Below are 18,018 nucleotides of genomic sequence, written 5' to 3'. Positions count from 1 at the left end.
GAATACAATACTTTAAATACCTCTTTCAATATTCAATAGACAAAGCAAGGAAAAATAATGCTATAGAATATTTAATTGATGCTATTAGTAATGCTCGTTAACATTCATTGAATAGTGCTCGTTAACATTGAGCTAATAGACAAATAAAACCTGACAACAAAAGATTCGTGCATTATTTTTTTGCTTTCTTTGTAATTAAGGTCTGCTCTTTTCTGTATTATTCCTTTTGTCACTTTCTTGAGTTTATTCTGATGTATATTCTCAATTCCTAATTTGTATATTTCCTTAATTTCAATAATTTTTCTTGTTAAAAATGGAATTTGCTTACTAGTGTTGGATAATGAATTGATTTAGCTACCTTGGAAAATAATTTGCTATATTGAATACTGTTTTAGCTGCACATATTTAAGACTCGGCACTTCTACTTTATCCTAGGAATATACTCCAGGGAATCTCGTACAGGGAATACATACAAGGATATATGCTCAAGGATGTTTATTGTAATTTTGTTTATAATAGGGAAAAGTGAGGAAAAAAACCCAAAATACATCAAAAATGGCAAAATATATTGTATAATTATCACATATTACAAAACTACATAGCAGTAAAAATTAATGACCTAGATTGTCATATGTAGTTTATAAACATGGATTAAAAAGTAAGCAAAATGTTAGGTGAAAAAAGGAAATTCCTGAAAGATGTACAGTATGGTAGGTTATGTGATTTATATACATGTATACAATTATATATAATATATACATATCAAATATATGTCCTATATTTAATACATTATCTGCATGTGTGTGTTGGTGTGTGTATGGTCATACCTGTACAGTAAAACTATTAAAAATTGCTTTGGGTTAATATATGCAAAATTTAGGATGGTTGTCATTTCGAAGTAGGAAATGAAGGAAAGGGATTGGGAACACTAGCAAAGGGGATTTAATACAAATCTGTAATGGTGTTTTATTTTTATTTTAAATAATCAAAATTTAAGATGCAAAAACGTTAATAATTAACCAAATTGAACTGGAGAAACATGAATGTTTCTTATATCATTCTATTTATTTAGACTTAAAATGGTTCATAATTTTTTAAAAGAAGTAAACAAGGGATCATTGAACATCCTCTTATCCTCTCATATTCTCATTTTTTTGCATTTGAATCATAAGGGAATTGTGATTTTTTTTTTACTAGCAATAGAAGTTTTTTCTTTTTTCAATGTTATGCCTTGAAATTTGTGTAGTTGAGATATGCAAGTTAACTTTTAAAATGTGTCTCACCAATGAGAAAGTACCTTGATTGTAATGCTTGTCTGAGCTGTAAGCCTTATTTCTAAACCTCAAAAATGGAATTTTAAAAATATTCTGAAGCCTATATTTTCCTTTCAATAATTTAGGAAAATATCTCTTTTAGAGGATCGTTTATGCTGAACAGAGTATCGATGTAAGTTCTAATACACCAACTTGAACTTACTTGGAAAATATCTTTGAAACAATTGATTATTATCATACCTGAGAAATATCAAAAGTTTTAAAAATAGTTTATTATTTGAGAAAAAAGTTCTGTCATCTGTGATAGTTGTGCAATTCAACACAGTTTATAATGATATTTAATTAGCAGAATTTTATATTTGAGAGTTATATCTGAGTGAAAATGCAAAATGATACTTAAACAACAAGACGTTCAGAAATAAACCAAATAATTTGTAGGTACACATTAGGATATTTCCACTGTAACTGAAAAATCTAATGCAAATTGGCTTAAATGGTATTTTTAAATATAAAATATAAATCCAAAGGTAAACTCCAAGGGCGATATGAACTTATTTTGAAAATCCCCCAAATCTGGGTTCTTTAATATCCACTCAGTCAACATTAACTTCACCCTGCCCCATTTTCCCATGCTTGCAAGAGATGTTCTGTTTACATTTACTGTGAGGAAGGTAGAGAAACCTCTCCTAAACAAGTGTAAAATAGTAGTTCTCTTCACACTAATTGGGCTAGCTTAGGTCACATGCCCAAACTTAAGCCAGAATCTATCACCAGAGACAGAGGTAAATACATTAGGGTAAAGCTAATGAAGCTTTAGGCCAGAACTTGCATGAACTTTTACTAAGACCTGGAGAGGGTTCCTTAACAATGTGCTCACATGTTCACATTTTATTTCTTTTTGATGAAAATTGCAAAATGAGTCATTTTAAACTTCAAATAGTTAAGACCTTGGTGTCTCTGAACTCTGACTTACCTTTTCTCACACTATTCTTCATTGCAGATGATGTTCAAGCAGCTTTGAATATTTTGGGAGCTCTTGCTAAGGAGAATTTTGTTTGGGGTTCTCTTAGTTTGGGGTTAATGGGGCATATTTATGTGGTTTGCAGTCAACTTCCTGTTTAGTTGATACAGTGAAGTTTTTGCTAGACTTCTTCTGACTTACTGCCCATTTTGCATAGATTGAATTATGATATTAACATATTTTAACATGTTTGGCACTGGAAAGTTGTCATTAATGACGGGAAAAAAAGATTAAAAATACAAACATAAGGAACTAGTCTGTGGAATACTCTTCCACTATCAGATGAGTAAAATTGTGAGCTGAGGATTCAGTTCTCATCTATAACTTACTAAAATGGAAGATTTTTCTTATTTAGAATACATGTCATACCATAGAATATACAAGTATTATTGAATTATACATTTTTCCCTTTTAACTGGGAATTACATGAAACAAAATTTATCAGAATTCTATTATTTGTAGGGCACAGGCCAGTAGCAGAAGTTAAAAACAAGTTATTAGCAATAATAAAAACTAAAGTTGAATTTAACTTTACTAGATAAAAAGCTGAAGTATTTTTTTTATCCTGCTATAGGCATTGAATCTATAAAACTATAAGAAGTGGTGATCAAGGGCTATGCGTTTTGAAAAGGAGGGAAAATGGGCCAGGCATGATGGCTCACGCCTGTAATCCCAGCACTTTAGGGAGCTGAGGCAGGAGTATCACTTGAGCCCAGGAGTTTGACACAAACCTGGGACACATAGAGAGACCCTGTCTCTACAGAATTTTTTCAAAATTAGCCAGGCATAACAGTGTATGCGTATAGTCCCAGCTACTCAAGAGGCTGAGGTGGGAGGATTGCTTGCATCCAAGGTGTTGAGGCTGCAGAGAGATATGATTGTACCACCGAACTCCAGCCTGGGAAACAGTGACCCTGTCTAAAAACCAACAATAAAAAAAAAAAAAGAAAGTAGGGAAAATATACTGTAGAAATGAACTTCTTGTAGTTCTTTAAAGTTATATTATTTTTCTAAATTCTGTTATATTTATAGTACCTTTAGTCAGCTTTAAAATTTTTAATTTATTATTAATTTTATTTTAAATAAATATTTAGTTGTACCTATTCACAGTTTGTATTGTTTTTTAAGAGATCCCCCACATTTTATAGGCTTTTGAGCCCCAAAGAACCTTGCTCCACCTGAACAAAGGAATGAAATGCATAGGTAGACTACACAAACCGATCGAGATTTTTCTTTGGAAACAAAAATAGGATATATTACTGAACATGATTTGGGTTATTCTGGAATGGGAGGAAATAGAGGCTGGGTGACCTAATAGGAGTTTTCAAGTCAGGATAAATGAAATAAAGTAGATTCAAATGAGTTAATTTACAGTTTTAAAAATACCAGTAAAGTGTAAAGAAGAGGAGAATCTTCCACATGTGTGCAAGAGCAAAGAAGATTCTACATGTTTTATGGCCATATTCCTTCTTCTTTTTTCCTCCAGACAAAAATATACATTAATGAGAAATGTATAATACATAAGTCTGAGTTTATAAAATAACTAAATAAAAGGAAGTGTTAAGTCAATAATGTAAACATTCTGATTTTAAAAAGAATGCATATCAAGATAATTGACAGAGATAATCTGTTTTCTTTATAAATCTTGTCTCAACAGAAAACATATGGATCACTGCAAATAGAATAATTCTTGATGTGTTTAGTGACATAGACAAAAGGGAGACTATAAAGGCTACTAAAATAACCTGGAGTCGGCAGCAGCTGACCTGGTACCACCCTTAGACTTAAAGGAGGAAGAGATAGCATGGTTATTGGAACCCAGAAGAATAGAATGGGATTTGGGTGACGCTTATTGAAAGGATTAGCTAGTTTGACCTCATTTTGAAAGGGAAGGAAGAAGCCAGGTAATATTCTGACTGACCTTACTCTCTGGTCTTCCTCTTTCTTTCTTCCTCCAAACTGCTATGTTTCTCCACTGATTGGACTCAACTGGAAGCCAGATGAGTGAGAAACCATGACTGTGTGATTCATACAGATGAACCTCCTGGGTTAGAAAGAAGGACAGATAATAGATATTGAGGAGCAAAATAGCACTAGATGCTAATGAATGAATGATACCCAAACAATTTCAATTTAACTATGTGAGTGAAACAGATTATTTGTGGTAAATAAAAGGTTAAATTCGTTGTGTACTTCAGTTGATTGGCTATCTAATGACATGGAAAATGGATAGTCACATATATTCAGCTGTTCATAAGACAGTTATTTTTCTGAGTTGGGTCACCTGCTTCCAAGAAATATGTATCATCATTCAGATTTCTCTCATATTCATTATTTCTGATGTTATTCCTTTTTCCCATTGACACTTTCAATATTACACATAATTATATTTGAAGAATCTACACAGTTCATTTCACAATTGCATTCATATCAAAAAAAGATACGAGAAAATTCTTTTTAAAGAGAAAAAGAATAGTTACTTCTTTAGCTCAGTTCCTTAAAGAGATAATAAAAGGAGTACACTATAATTTAAATTTACAGAGTGATTATAAGGAATTTTTAATACAATTATTACATTCACTTGTGCTGTTAAAATAGAACACATTTTAAGAAAAATGTTTAATCTATTTATTTGATTCTTCCCAAATGAAAAGCTCAATCTAGATCCTAAAGCGAGATTTCACATTTCCCCCGATAAGAGAAATGTACAATGAGCTTCAGTTCATTTTATCCAAAAATAATTAAGGAATTATAGATTATACGACAAATGAGATAATGAGATTCAGTCTAAAGAGTTTCATGTATATGTTAACTGTGTGAGTGTGTGTGTGTATATGTGTGTGTGATATATATCTACCACATATGTGGTAGATATATGTGATATCACAAATACCACATATGGGATATCTATACATACATATGTGTATGTATGTGTATGTGTATAGATATATAAATACACATCAAAGGTGGTGTAATCACACATTTAAAAAATACAATGGACTGCTTTCTGTGTTCCTTCGTGAGCACTCATTGGAAGAAAGCTTTTTCAGAAGAAAAAGAAAAAAAACCTCTGCCAATTTGTTTATTAATTATCACTGGATTGCTTTTACAAACAGTTGTTTTCCTCCATCATTATTTCAGAAGGATTAAATTGTTTTAAGGATATTTTCATCTTCAGGCTTGAAAAAGCTGTAGCAAACAAAATCAGCCCTTTTGGTCTCACTTATATAACTTCCCTCACTTTGTGCCACAGCTGAGTCTGGGATCATGTGGCTTCTTGTTTTGGGGATTTCCAGCATTTTTGCCATTATTTAAATGAATGAGGCACTGCTTGTTCATTTCTACCTTCATTCTTACTCCCTTTTCCCTTCTTTCTCTACTTTTATTTTAAACAAATATTTATTGAGCACTGACCCAGGAATGGCTCTGGTGATATGATTGTGACATTATATAGAAGATCTCTTACTTCAAAGCATTTTTATGTCGTGAGGATACAGACAGGTAGAGAGGCAGGTTAATGAAACGTGACAAATACTGTGGTACAGGAAGTTCAGGGTGCTGGGTGCACACATAGCACTCTCCTAACCTAGATTTGGCTTCCTGGAAGAAGTGATATCCAAGTTGAGATTTCAGTGATCAATAATAAGTAAGAATAAGTAAGAATCATCCAAAAAGAAACAGCTGACAGGTCAGGGAGGGAATTCCAGGCAGGGAGATCCATATGAACACTAGTGGAGGGGCAGGAAAAGAGAGAGAACTTGAACTAGTTGAATGAGATTTTTAATCTCCTCATTTCATTTTGCAGTGTCAAAGATAACTCATATGATTATTCTATTTCCTGGAAACAGGTTGTGCCACATCTCTTGAAGTCTGTTTCAGGATCTTTAAAGCATATATTTTTTTTCCCTCTAAAGAGTATCCCTTTACAAGCTTTCAGTCTGTAGTAAGCCAATTCTATATGTTTGGGGTGACTGATCATGGTTTGCCATTTTATAATTCCTAACACTGTTCCAAAATCCAGGGCAAAAGCATTGATTACTAAGTTAGTTCTCATCTGAATATTGATAAAACCATCACTCTATATTTTTGCTTTAAGTAGTGATGGGATGACATCTTCAAGTTTCAGCATCTCTTTTAGGTTTGGTGTCTCTAGCACGTGGTTTTCCTCGTAAGTAGATTCATATGAGCACTAACCCACATGGGATATCATAAAGCAGTTGAATTTAAGAGAAAACTGTGTCCCAAAGAAAATACATGTTCAGATGGTATGTACTGTCCTTCAGCTATGTGGTTACTATGTAGATAATCTATCGAATTTTAGATAGCAGAAAATGTGTATATAACACACAGAGACCTATTTTTACAGTGATAACTGGGGTGCTGTCTTTGACATATTCCACTGAACATGTTAACAATGTTTTCCTAAAAGTGAATTTCCCACATCAATTAGGTATTTTTACTGTTCTTTAAAATTCTAACATCTATTATTAACAATTATTTAGCACTTTCATTATGTCAGGCATTGCATCATCTAATTTAATTGTCAAAACCTTATGAAGTTATAATTATTATTCTATATTTGAGGAAACTCAGACCCAGGAGGTTAAGTACTTTGCCTGAAATCACAAACCTAGGCTGTAAATGCAAGTGGTTCGTCTCCAGAATCTGTACTTCTAACCAAGGACTCCCTCTATTACCTCTCAGAGAGGAAATAGGCAAAGTAAGTGATTCTGATGACAATCAAAATTGCAATCATGATACACATGAAAAAATTTTACATTATGATGACTAAGACTTGCTTATATGAAATTAAGCTTGATGAACAATTAAAACACTAATTTGCCTTTCCTGTGTGTATCAATATCATTAAATTGGAAACTTTCTTGTATTTTTGTATTTTTTGTTACACTCAGCATTTATTCCTCTTCAAAGATGTTAAGTCTTTTATTTTTCTCTATTAATGGAGCTGTGGGCATAGGTGACTCCACCTTTAAAGTACTCAGGAAGCTTGAGTGGCATCTAAATATAACCATCTGGTAAATGATTTTCTGGAATCCATTTATAGAATCAATTTAGAGCTGTGCACACTATAATTTTGAAATGTTTTCATTCCAGGAAATGATAATTTTATTTTGGATAGTTATGCATGAAATACTTCGTGATTGTATGGTTCCATTAGTAAATGTGCTGCTTCCATCTTGCCAACATTAATCACAAATAAAGATGCCTATCATATTGGCTTTCTTATTACACAGTATTTATTATCATTATTGCTATTGATTTTGTTAATGCAGAAACATTCTGCTTTTATATAATTTTTGAAATGCATTCTGAAAAATTGTTTAAAATATAAATAAGTAAAATTTACAAACACTTTTGAGTATTCCATTTTTTAGAGCAATATACATTTACTGAGAGGACTTTATTTGTGGATAATGCATTTGATGCATTGTATATAATTAGAGCAAGGAAAATTAGTTCAAGCAAAAGTAGAAGCTTGACTTTATTATTCTCACATCTCATTTTTCATGGCTTTCAGAATGCCCCATCTGAAGCCAATCATTCATCTCATGCTAATTTTGGGATTCCAGCACTATATCTATAAGGTTTAATCTCCTCTCTTGCTTGAGCAAGTTACTTCTCTCTGCTCCAATTAAAGCTTAGTTCTTCTCTGTCCTTTATCAATTAATTTTCATATTAGAAAATTTTCAAATAATACAAATTGCTAATGGTTTAATGAATTATGTGTCCTTACACATTGTATGAAAACTCTTCATTTTGAGGCCTGGCACGGTGGCTCACGCCTGTAATCCCAGCACTTTGGGAGGCCGAGGCGGCCAGATCACTAGGTCAGGAGATCGAGACCGTCCTGCCTAACACGGTGAAACCCCGTCTCTACTAAAAATACAAAAAAAAAAAAAAAAAATTAGCCGGGCACGGTGGAGGATGGCCTGTAGTCCCAGCCACTCGGGAGGCTGAGGAAGGAGAATGGCGTGAACCCGAGAGGCGGAGCTTGCGTGAGCCCAGATCGCGCCACTGCACTCCAGCCTGGGCGACAGAGCGAGACTCCGTCTCAAAAAAAAAAAAACAAAAACAAGAAACTCTTCATTTTGATACAGGGCTGTTGGAAAGGGTAATACTTTAATCTTAAAAGACAAATATTTAAATGTGCTATATTGGCTCACATAGGAGGTATAGCCATATAAGTTTTGACTCCAGGTATTTTTACAGAATTATTTTTATGTAGATATTTATTTATGGTTATATGATTATCCCTGAAGGAGGATATCGTATAATCAAGAGCTTTGAGAAACATGTCAAACAGGGTTGGAACAAGGTTGAGGTTAGTGAGAAACTTGGCTGGGGCACTATATATATATATATATACACACATATATGCATATATACACATATATACATATGTGTATATGTATGTATATGTGTGTGTATATATACATATGTGTGTATATATGGATAGATGTGTGTATATGTGTATATATGTATATATGCATATATATGCATGTGTGTATACATGCATATATATGCATATGTGTGTATACATGCATAATATGCATGTGTGTATATATGCATAATATGCATATGTGTGTGTCTATGCATAATATGCATATACGTGTGTGTCTATGCATAATATGCATATACGTGTGTGTCTATGCATAATATGCATATACGTGTGTGTCTATGCATAATATGCATATACGTGTGTGTCTATGCATAATATGCATATACGTGTGTGTCTATGCATAATATGCATATACGTGTGTGTCTATGCATATATGCATATGTGTATATATGCATATATGTGCATAAGTGTGTATATGTGCATATATGTGTGTATGTGCACATATATGCCTATATGTGTTTATATGCATATATGCAGATATGTGTGTATATATGCATATTTTGCCTAGCATGAGTGCATTTTATTTTATTTTTTATGTTTTTTAATTTTAAATTTTTGTGGGTACATAGTAGGCATATATATTTATGGGTTACATGAGACATTTTGATACAGGCATAGGATGCATAATAATCACATCAGGGTAAATCATATCAGATTGTTTTGGGAAAAGAAGGAAATAAAAATAGAGCTACTATGTGATGCAGCAATCCTACGGTAGGTCTATTTTCAATTTTTATGAGGAACCTCCAAACTGTTCTCCATAGTGGTTGTACTACTTTACATTCTTACCAACAGTGTATGAGGGTTCCCTTTTTCCCACATCCTCATCAGCATTTGTTATTGCCTGTGTTTTGGACAAAAGCCATTTCAACTAGGGTGAGATGATATCTCATTGTAGTGATTTTTATTTATTTATTTATTTTTTAAGATAGACTCTCCCTCTGTTGCCCAGGTTGGAGTGCAGCAGCGTGGCCCCGGCTCACTGCAGTCTTAACCTTCCCTGGCTCAAGTGATTCTCCTGCTTCAGGTTCCCGAGTAGCTAGGACTACAGGTATGTACAGGCTAATTTTTGTATTTTTTGTAGAGAGAGGGTTTCATCATGTTTTCCAGGCTGTCTTGAACTCCTGAATTCAGGTGATCTACCCATCTCGGCTTCCCAAAGCACTGGGATTACAGAAAACAGCCACAGCACCCAGCCTTCAAAGTAGTTTTGATTTGAATTTCTCTGATGATCAATGATGTTGAGTACCTTTTCATATACTTGTTTTGTACTTGCATGTCTTCTTTTGAGAAATGTCTATACAGATATTTTGCCCGTTTTTAAATCAGATTACTAGATTTTTTCCTACAGAGTCGTTTGAGCTTTTAATATATTCTGGTTATTAATCCCTTGTAAGACAGATTGCAAATATTTTCTCTCATTCCATGGACTGTTGTTTCACTTTGTTGATTTTTTTTCCCTTAGCTGTGCAGAAACTTTTAAACTTGATGTGATCCCATTTGTTCATTTCTGCTTTAGCTGCATGTGCTTTTTGGGTATTCCTCAAGAAATCTTTGCCAGTTCAATGTCCTGGAGAGTTTCTCCAAAGTTTTCCTTTAGCAGTTTCATAGTTTGAAGTCTTATATTTAAGACTTTAATCTATTATGTTTGATTTTTGTATATGGTGAGAGATAGGAATCTAGTTTCATTCTTCTGCGTATGAATATTTAGTTTTCCAAGCACCATTTATTGAACCTTTCTAAAGGTATGCTTCTTTAGAGGGACAACTAGATTTTAATGCTGCAGCTGAAATTTCGTTTCAAAGAGTATAAGATGTTTACTTCACAAATTACATGACCTCTTTCTCTTATTTTTGTTTTTATCATTAGAAAACTGTGGAATCTGTTTTTTACTGGCACTTTCCAGGAAAAAAAAAAAAATTGCATAGGTTTCTCATTTTCTGGTTGGTTTCTCATGTAAGTTTCAGTGTGAATTTGAGAACACAGCAGAGTTTTAAAGATAAATTCTTGGTGGGGAAACAAAGAATTTGGTTTAGCTGTGAGTCATCTTGTATCCAAATTATATGAAAAGGGGAAAATATATTTTGGGGGATATCTTTCACACATACAAAAAACTTGTATTGTGCAATCGATTTTGCTTATCAATGTGACTTAGAAGAAATGTCAGTACCTGAAAAAGAAATAATTGTGGTGAATAATTTTTTGATGTGAGGGGACAGGGTCTGACTCTTGCCCAGGCTAGAGCTTAGTGACACAGTCACAGTTCACTGCAGCCTTGGCCACCATGCCTGGCTAGTTTTTTGTAGAGATGGGGTTTGACCATGTTTGCTAGGCTGGTCTCAAATTCCTGGATTCAAGCAATCTTCCCGCCTCAGCCTCCCAAAGCACTGGGATTATAGGTGTGAGCCACCACACCCAGCCCAGGAATATTTTTAAGTTGACTTAAAACTTTACGTTTTGGTGAGAGAAAGCATTTATATTTAAATATACATTGTTAAAATTTTGAAACTTACGTATTTCCCTAAAAAGAAATAAAAGTATCTTAACTTATTTTTCAAATTCATGTCACAAGAAAATAATTTAGTAAACAGAAATCTGTCATATTCACTAGAAAAATTAGGTCTTATATTTAGTTTTCAAAATAAATAAGTGGAAACTCTAAAGCAAGGTTAAATTTTACCTTTCCTTTGTGTACAATAACATAGCTAATATTTATAGAACAGGACTATGGTGGAGGCATTATCTATCAATTTTTAGAGTTTAATATACAATTGTATAACTGAATAAGAGAATGTTTAAGAGAGGAAGCTTCTTAGTCATAATTTAATTGCTTTCCTCCAATTTAGACATAATACAATTGACATAAACATACACCTGCAATGTGTGATAAGTTTTATGTTGTGGTACTATTGAAGCAGAGGAATAGCTAACACAGGCTGAAGTGGTTTAGTAAAAAAAAAAAAAAAACAACAACAACTTTAAAATACGCTGGCTCTTGCAGTCATCCAAGTAAAGAAAGAAAGAAATACATTCTGAATAGAAGAAATAGTACATTGATATTTATTGAGGTAAAAAGGTCTGTACCACATATGTAGCTAATAACAGAATCCAAAAGTCAACTGGCTTTAATCGTGAGTCCATATTTTATGTCACCTAATGGAAAGTAAAAAAAATAAATAGTGGCCTACCAGTTGTAGATTTGTCTCTGGCTCTGTTTCTTGACTCTTTACGTAGCTCTGGTTTCTTTCTTGAACAAAAAAAACGGCTACCAATAGCAGCTGGACAATGAGTTTACATGTTGAAATCTAATGAAAAAGAAAGGATACCTCTCACACAATATTGGAATGTAAATCTGTATTAGGTCATTCTTTCAATGAATACAAAGAAATACCTGAAATAATAATTTATAAAGAAAAGAGGTTTAATTGGCTCCTGGTTTTGAAGGTACAGATGTCATAGCAGCATCTGTTTCTGGGGAGGCCTCAGGAAGCTTCCATTCATGACAGAAGGCAGAGGAGGAGCACGCACATCACTTGGCAAGAATGAGAGCAAGAGAGAGAGGTGGGGGGAGATGCCACACACTTTTAAATGACCAGATATCGTGAGAACTCACTATCACAAAGACGGCACCAAGCCATGAGGGATCTGCTTCCATGATCCAAACACCTGTTCCAGGTCCCAACTCCAGCAGTAGGATTTACAATTCAACATGAGATTTGGGCAGGGACAAATATCTAAACTTTATCAAAATTCTTGAGACTGATTGGGTCAATTTAGGCCATGTGTTCAGATCTGAATGCAACTAAATTGCCAGACAAACGTTTGAGTTAATTGGTTCTAGCCTGAGATACATTGCCTTTGGCAAGGCGGTTTGAGTTTATCATCACTGACTAAGACAAATAAGTGTCACCTTGAATCTAGCATTGGGGTTGGCTCCCATGAATCAGAAATTTAATGGAAAAAGTGCATAACTTGTTATTGCTGGTACTGTCAGTAGTTTCTACACACAGGTACTGCACTTCCTATTCCTCTTATTCTGTTTTATTTTATTTTTACATCACTGTTTATGAAAAGTTATATATTATTTTATTTTTCTATTTATATTCTGTCTTTCTACAATGAAATGTAAACTCAACAAAAATGGATATTTTTGAAATCTTTTCTAACTGATAAATCCGTAATTGATAGTCAATAAAATGTACTTAAAAAAAATAATTTCAAGTTTTATTTTAGATTCAGAGGGTACATGTTTAGGTTTGTTACATGAGTATATTGCATGATGTTGAGATTTGGGGTAAAATTGAGCATGTCACCCAGGAAGTGAGCATAGTACCCATCAGTTTGTTTTTCATTCCTTGCCCTCCCCCTTTATCCCCCTTCTAGTAGTCCTCAGTGTCTACTGTTGCCATCTTTATGTCTGTGAATAACCAATGTTTAGCTCCCACTTATAAGTGAGAATAAAGGGTATTTGGTTTTCTCTTCCTGCATTAATTCACTTAAAATGATGGCAGCTAGCTACATCCATGTTGCTGCAAAGGGCATGATTTTGTTCTTTTTTATTTTATTTATTTATTTATTTATTCATTCATTTATTTATTGAGACAGAGTCTTGCTCTGTCGCCCAGGCTGGAGTGCAGTGGCGCAATCTCAGTTCACTGCAAGCTCCACCTCCCAGGTTCACGCCATTCTCCTGCCTCAGCCTCCTGAGTAGCTGGGACTACAGGCACCTGCCACCACCCCCAGCTAATTTTCAGTATTTTTAGTAGAGACGGGGTTTCACCGTGTTAGCCAGGATGATCTCGATCTCCTGACCTCATGATCCGCCCACCTCGGCCTCCCAAAGTGCTGGGACTACAGGCGTAAGTCACCGCGCCTGTCCCAATTTTGTTCTTTTTTATGGCTGCGTAGTATTCCATGGTGTATATGTACCACATTTTATTTATCCAGTCCACCATTGATGGCACCTAGGTAAATTCCATGTCTTTGCTATTGTGAATAGTGCTATGATGAACATATGAGCGCATATGTCTTTTTGGTATAATAATAATAACCACCTGACTGTTGTGAGATGATATCTCATTGTGCTTTTGATTTGCATTTATCTGATGATTAGTGATATAGAGCATTTTTCGTATGTTCGTTGGCCACTTGTGTGTCTTCTTTTGAGAAGAATCTATTCATATATTTAAGCCCACTTTTTAATGGAGTTAGTTGGTTTTGGTTGTTCATTTGCTTAAGTTCCTTATGGATTCTGGATATTAGATCTTTGTTGGATGCATAGTTTGTGAATATATTCCCCTATTCTATAGGTTTTCTGTTTACTCTGTTGATAGTTTGTTAATGTGCAGAAGCGCTTTAGTTTAATTAGGTTCCACTCATTAATTGTTTTGTTGCAAATGCTTTTAAGGACTTGATCATAAATTCTTTTACAAGGCCAATGTCTAAATGGTATTTTCTAGATTTTCTTCTAGGATTCTTATAGTTTGAGGTCTCATATTTAAATATTTAATCCATCCTGGGTTAATTTTTGTATATGGTAAAAGAGGCCAATTTCATTCTTCTGTGTATGGCTAGCCAGGTATCCCAGCAACATTTATTGAATAAAGAGTCCTTTCCCCACTGCAAAAAGAGCAAATCTGGAGGCATCACATTACCCAACTTCAAAATACTTTATATGGCTACAGTAACCAAAACAGCATGGAACTGGTACAACAGCAGACACATAGACCAACAGAACAGAACAAGGAACCTAGAAATGAATCTGCACACCAGTAGCCATCTGATCTTTGACAAAATTGACAATAAATATTCCTTGAATAAAGAAAATAGTAATTGCAAGTAGGAGGGAAAAGACTAAGGTTGCTTTCACAACATATATGTCTATGTGAATTTTGTGACCGCCAAAGATTTAGAAATTTAAGATAAGAGTAAATTTGAGACAAATATGATACAGTTAAGGTGGAGCATGTTAAGAGTTACCAGCTGTCTCAGTTTCCTGGACCTGAAGGATTTCCCAGAATGCAGGAATTTCAGTGACTAAACTGAGGCAGTTCCTGGACAACTGGGATAGTAGGTGCCCGTAACATAGAGATGTCTGGGAGAAATATGCCAGAGAGTCAGCAGGTTACTGAGTTGTAGAGTTTAGAAGAAAGACCTGCACTATAGAAATATATTTGTTGATTCATCAACATTGGGTATTATGTGATTTTATAAGGGTAGATGAGTTTTCTAAAGACTGTGTCGATGTTAAAAAAAGTTATCTTTAAGTTCAATGTTCAGAGTGTAGGCTTAAGGCTTGCTGTGCATTTTGCCTTTCAGGGGAGATATGAGTTCCAGAAGAATCTTCTGAAGATTCCATAGGTCTGGTTCTGTCCTTGGTTTACACATAAGAGTTAATCAAAGGTGTATGAAATTTCTACCCTATCAAGCTCAGCTAACTAAGAAAGATTCCAGGCATGTGCCTCGGTATAAAAGGGAATAAAATATCATGGAGAAAGCATTGTGGAACCTAAAATAATTAGTTAATAAGCAAATTTTTTTTTTTTTGGAAAGATGAGCAAACTTTTCAGAGCGAAGAAATTCTAACTTGCTCTTATTTTAAAACTCAAAGGAAACCACATGAAAGGTATTGTTTTCTCTGCTTTGTTGGCAGCAGAGCTGATTGTACTGATTCCTAGGTCTGTAAGTTACATTGTAGGCTTGCAAATGATAAAAAATATTAAATAATAATAGAGAATGAGATATTGAAGTTTATGAAATATTAGCAGTGACACTGAAAGGCTAATGGATATATGGATCTTAAGTACATCTCATGAAATGTAGTCTAGGCCGTTGGGAAGCATTAGTGGAAACTGTTACATTCTGAAACTTTGTCCTTGTCTACCTTTAAGCATTTCTGAAAATTACCTCATAAATCTTTTATTCATTTTCTATAATCCTGTTGGGCGTTGCACTCTCTTTAAATATGTCAGATCCGGCATTTTTCAGGTATACATATTTTCTTCCAGTTCTGGCACTGGAGGTTTGTAACCACCAATAGAATTTATGAGAGTTGGGAGAGTAATTTTAAAAACTCCGTGGAATTTCTTTCTGACCCATGGAAGAAGCAGAAACACTTATTCTAACCTGTGCCATCCAACTTGGCAGCTGCTAGCTACAGGTGGCTATTGAGCACAGGAAGTGTAGCTAATTCTAATTGAAATGGGCTCTAAGTGTGAAATACACTCTGGATTTTGAAGACTTCATATGAAACAAAGAATATAAAATACTTTATCATTAGTTTTATTTAATAATGATTTAAATAGTATAATAAATTTATTTAATGAATTAGATAAATGTAAAACATTTATTAACTATGATTAAATATCAAAATAATATTTTTGATATTATTTTTTGATTTTTGATTTGTTGTGTTCAATAAAATAGAATATTAAAATGAATTTCACCTGTTTATTTTTGCTTTTGTAATGTGGCCAATAGAAAATTAAAAATATACATATATATGTGTTGCATTTGTGGCTCACATTTAATTTCTATTGTGTGATGTTCTACACTTTACTTCTTAATCTCTTCCCATTCAAATACAAGTGCAAAATGAGAGAACACATTGTATGAGCATGTCTGTGTGTGCGTGTGTATGTTGATGGGGTAGTTGGAGTTAACAAGTTTGTAATCATGTTGTTTCTCTCAACTATCTATAGTTCTTGTCTGACCCTAAATGTAAAATTCTAAATACCAATGACATAGCCTAACAATGCCTTTTTATCTCTTTATACATAAAAAACAAATATTAAATGAGGACTTTATGGACTGGGCCTACTATTTCATCCTTAAACAGAGAAAATGTTTTATAGATGTATAGTTAAATCTAGGGATACTTCCCCCTAATCTTTTTCAAGCACTCTCTTGAGAGGAAGACATACTTTAAAGCATGCATTACAGGTATTACAGGTATTATTTTATGACAGCTTTCAAATGTTGATACCTTTTTTACTTATAAGCTTGTGAACCCTGAGATAATGCTGAAATTCTTTAAAAATATATTATTACAGTATTCAAGTTTAGCAATGTGGTATTTGCTGAATTTTATATGTAATTCTGAATTATAAATCATAAATGAAAACTGTCCTCAGTTGTATAATGATAACACATATTCACATTTTCTTTCCATGAAAGGAATTATTTGAAAATGCTTATTAAATGCTATTGTGTGCAAAGTATTTTTCTAAATCCTTACAACAAATCTATGAGTTGGTCACTATAAATACTCCTTTTTATAGATCAGGCAATGGATACACTGAGAAATTAACTTACTTGAACGAAGTCACTCAAATAGCCAAAGAGCAGATTCGGCCCTGGCAGTCTGGTTCCACAGTTACAACCTAATCATCATGAGATACTGTTTCTCTTGATGCTATTTTAATCACATTTCATATTTCAACTATTTTTCCATATATATGTGTATATATATGTATATATATACACATACAGACATATATGTATATATACATACAGACATATATGTGTATATATAGGTTAACATTGATTAAGTACTAACGTATCAGATACAGTAAAAATAACTTTATATTTATTATCTTGCTAAATCTTACAACAATCCCTGTGGGACTTGTGGTTCCTAGTTTAAGGACAGCAAATTGAAGACCGCAGAGATTGTGAGCACAGCTGGGGCTGAAGCCCTGATCATGTCTGTGGCCAAAGTCCTGTTCTGTATTATGACACAACTGAGAGAGTTTGCAAGACAAAATCTTAGATCCTTGAAGGCAACCAAAATAGAGTGATTGTGTAGAGTTAAAATACAGGACCTGATGCAAAATTTAATGGGAAGTAAAGAAAGGACAAACCACTGGGTATAGAAGCAGATAATTAGATGGAGAAAATGAATGCAAAGGTTTAACAGGAGATACGCTACATTTTAATAATTTTTTAAGATTATACTTTAAGTTCTAGGGTACATGTGCACAATGTGCAGGTTTGTTACATATGTATACATGTGCCATGTTGGTGTGCTGTACCCATTAATTTGTCATTTACATTAGGTATTTCTCCTAATGCTATCCCTTCCCCAACCCCACAACAGGCCCCTGTGTGTGATGTTCCCCAGGCTGTGTCTAAGTGTTCTCACTGTTCAATTGCCACCTATGAATGAGAACATGCAGTGTCTGGTTTTCTGTCCTTGTGATAGTTTGCTCAGAATGATGGTTTCCAGCTTCATCCATGTCCCTGCAAAGGACATGAACTCATCCTTTTATATGGCTGCATAGCATTCCATGGTGTATATGTGC

General features: G+C 33.9%; 1 long non-coding RNA gene across 1 annotated transcript in view; it reads left to right on the top strand.

Moving 5' to 3' along the window:
* The window catches only part of LOC129144303 (uncharacterized), a 34,960-nt gene extending 23,237 nt beyond the window's left edge, over window positions 1-11,723 (top strand). Inside the window, exon 3 of the long non-coding RNA XR_008548605.2 lies at window positions 9,669-11,723. This is a non-coding gene — a long non-coding RNA (uncharacterized LOC129144303). The remainder of the gene's footprint in view (window positions 1-9,668) is intronic.
* The last annotated feature ends 6,295 nt before the right edge of the window (window positions 11,724-18,018 follow it).

Source organism: Pan troglodytes, chromosome 5, assembly GCF_028858775.2.
Source record: "Pan troglodytes isolate AG18354 chromosome 5, NHGRI_mPanTro3-v2.0_pri, whole genome shotgun sequence".
NCBI lineage: Eukaryota > Metazoa > Chordata > Mammalia > Primates > Hominidae > Pan > Pan troglodytes.
This window is presented reverse-complemented; position numbering and strand designations above follow the sequence as displayed.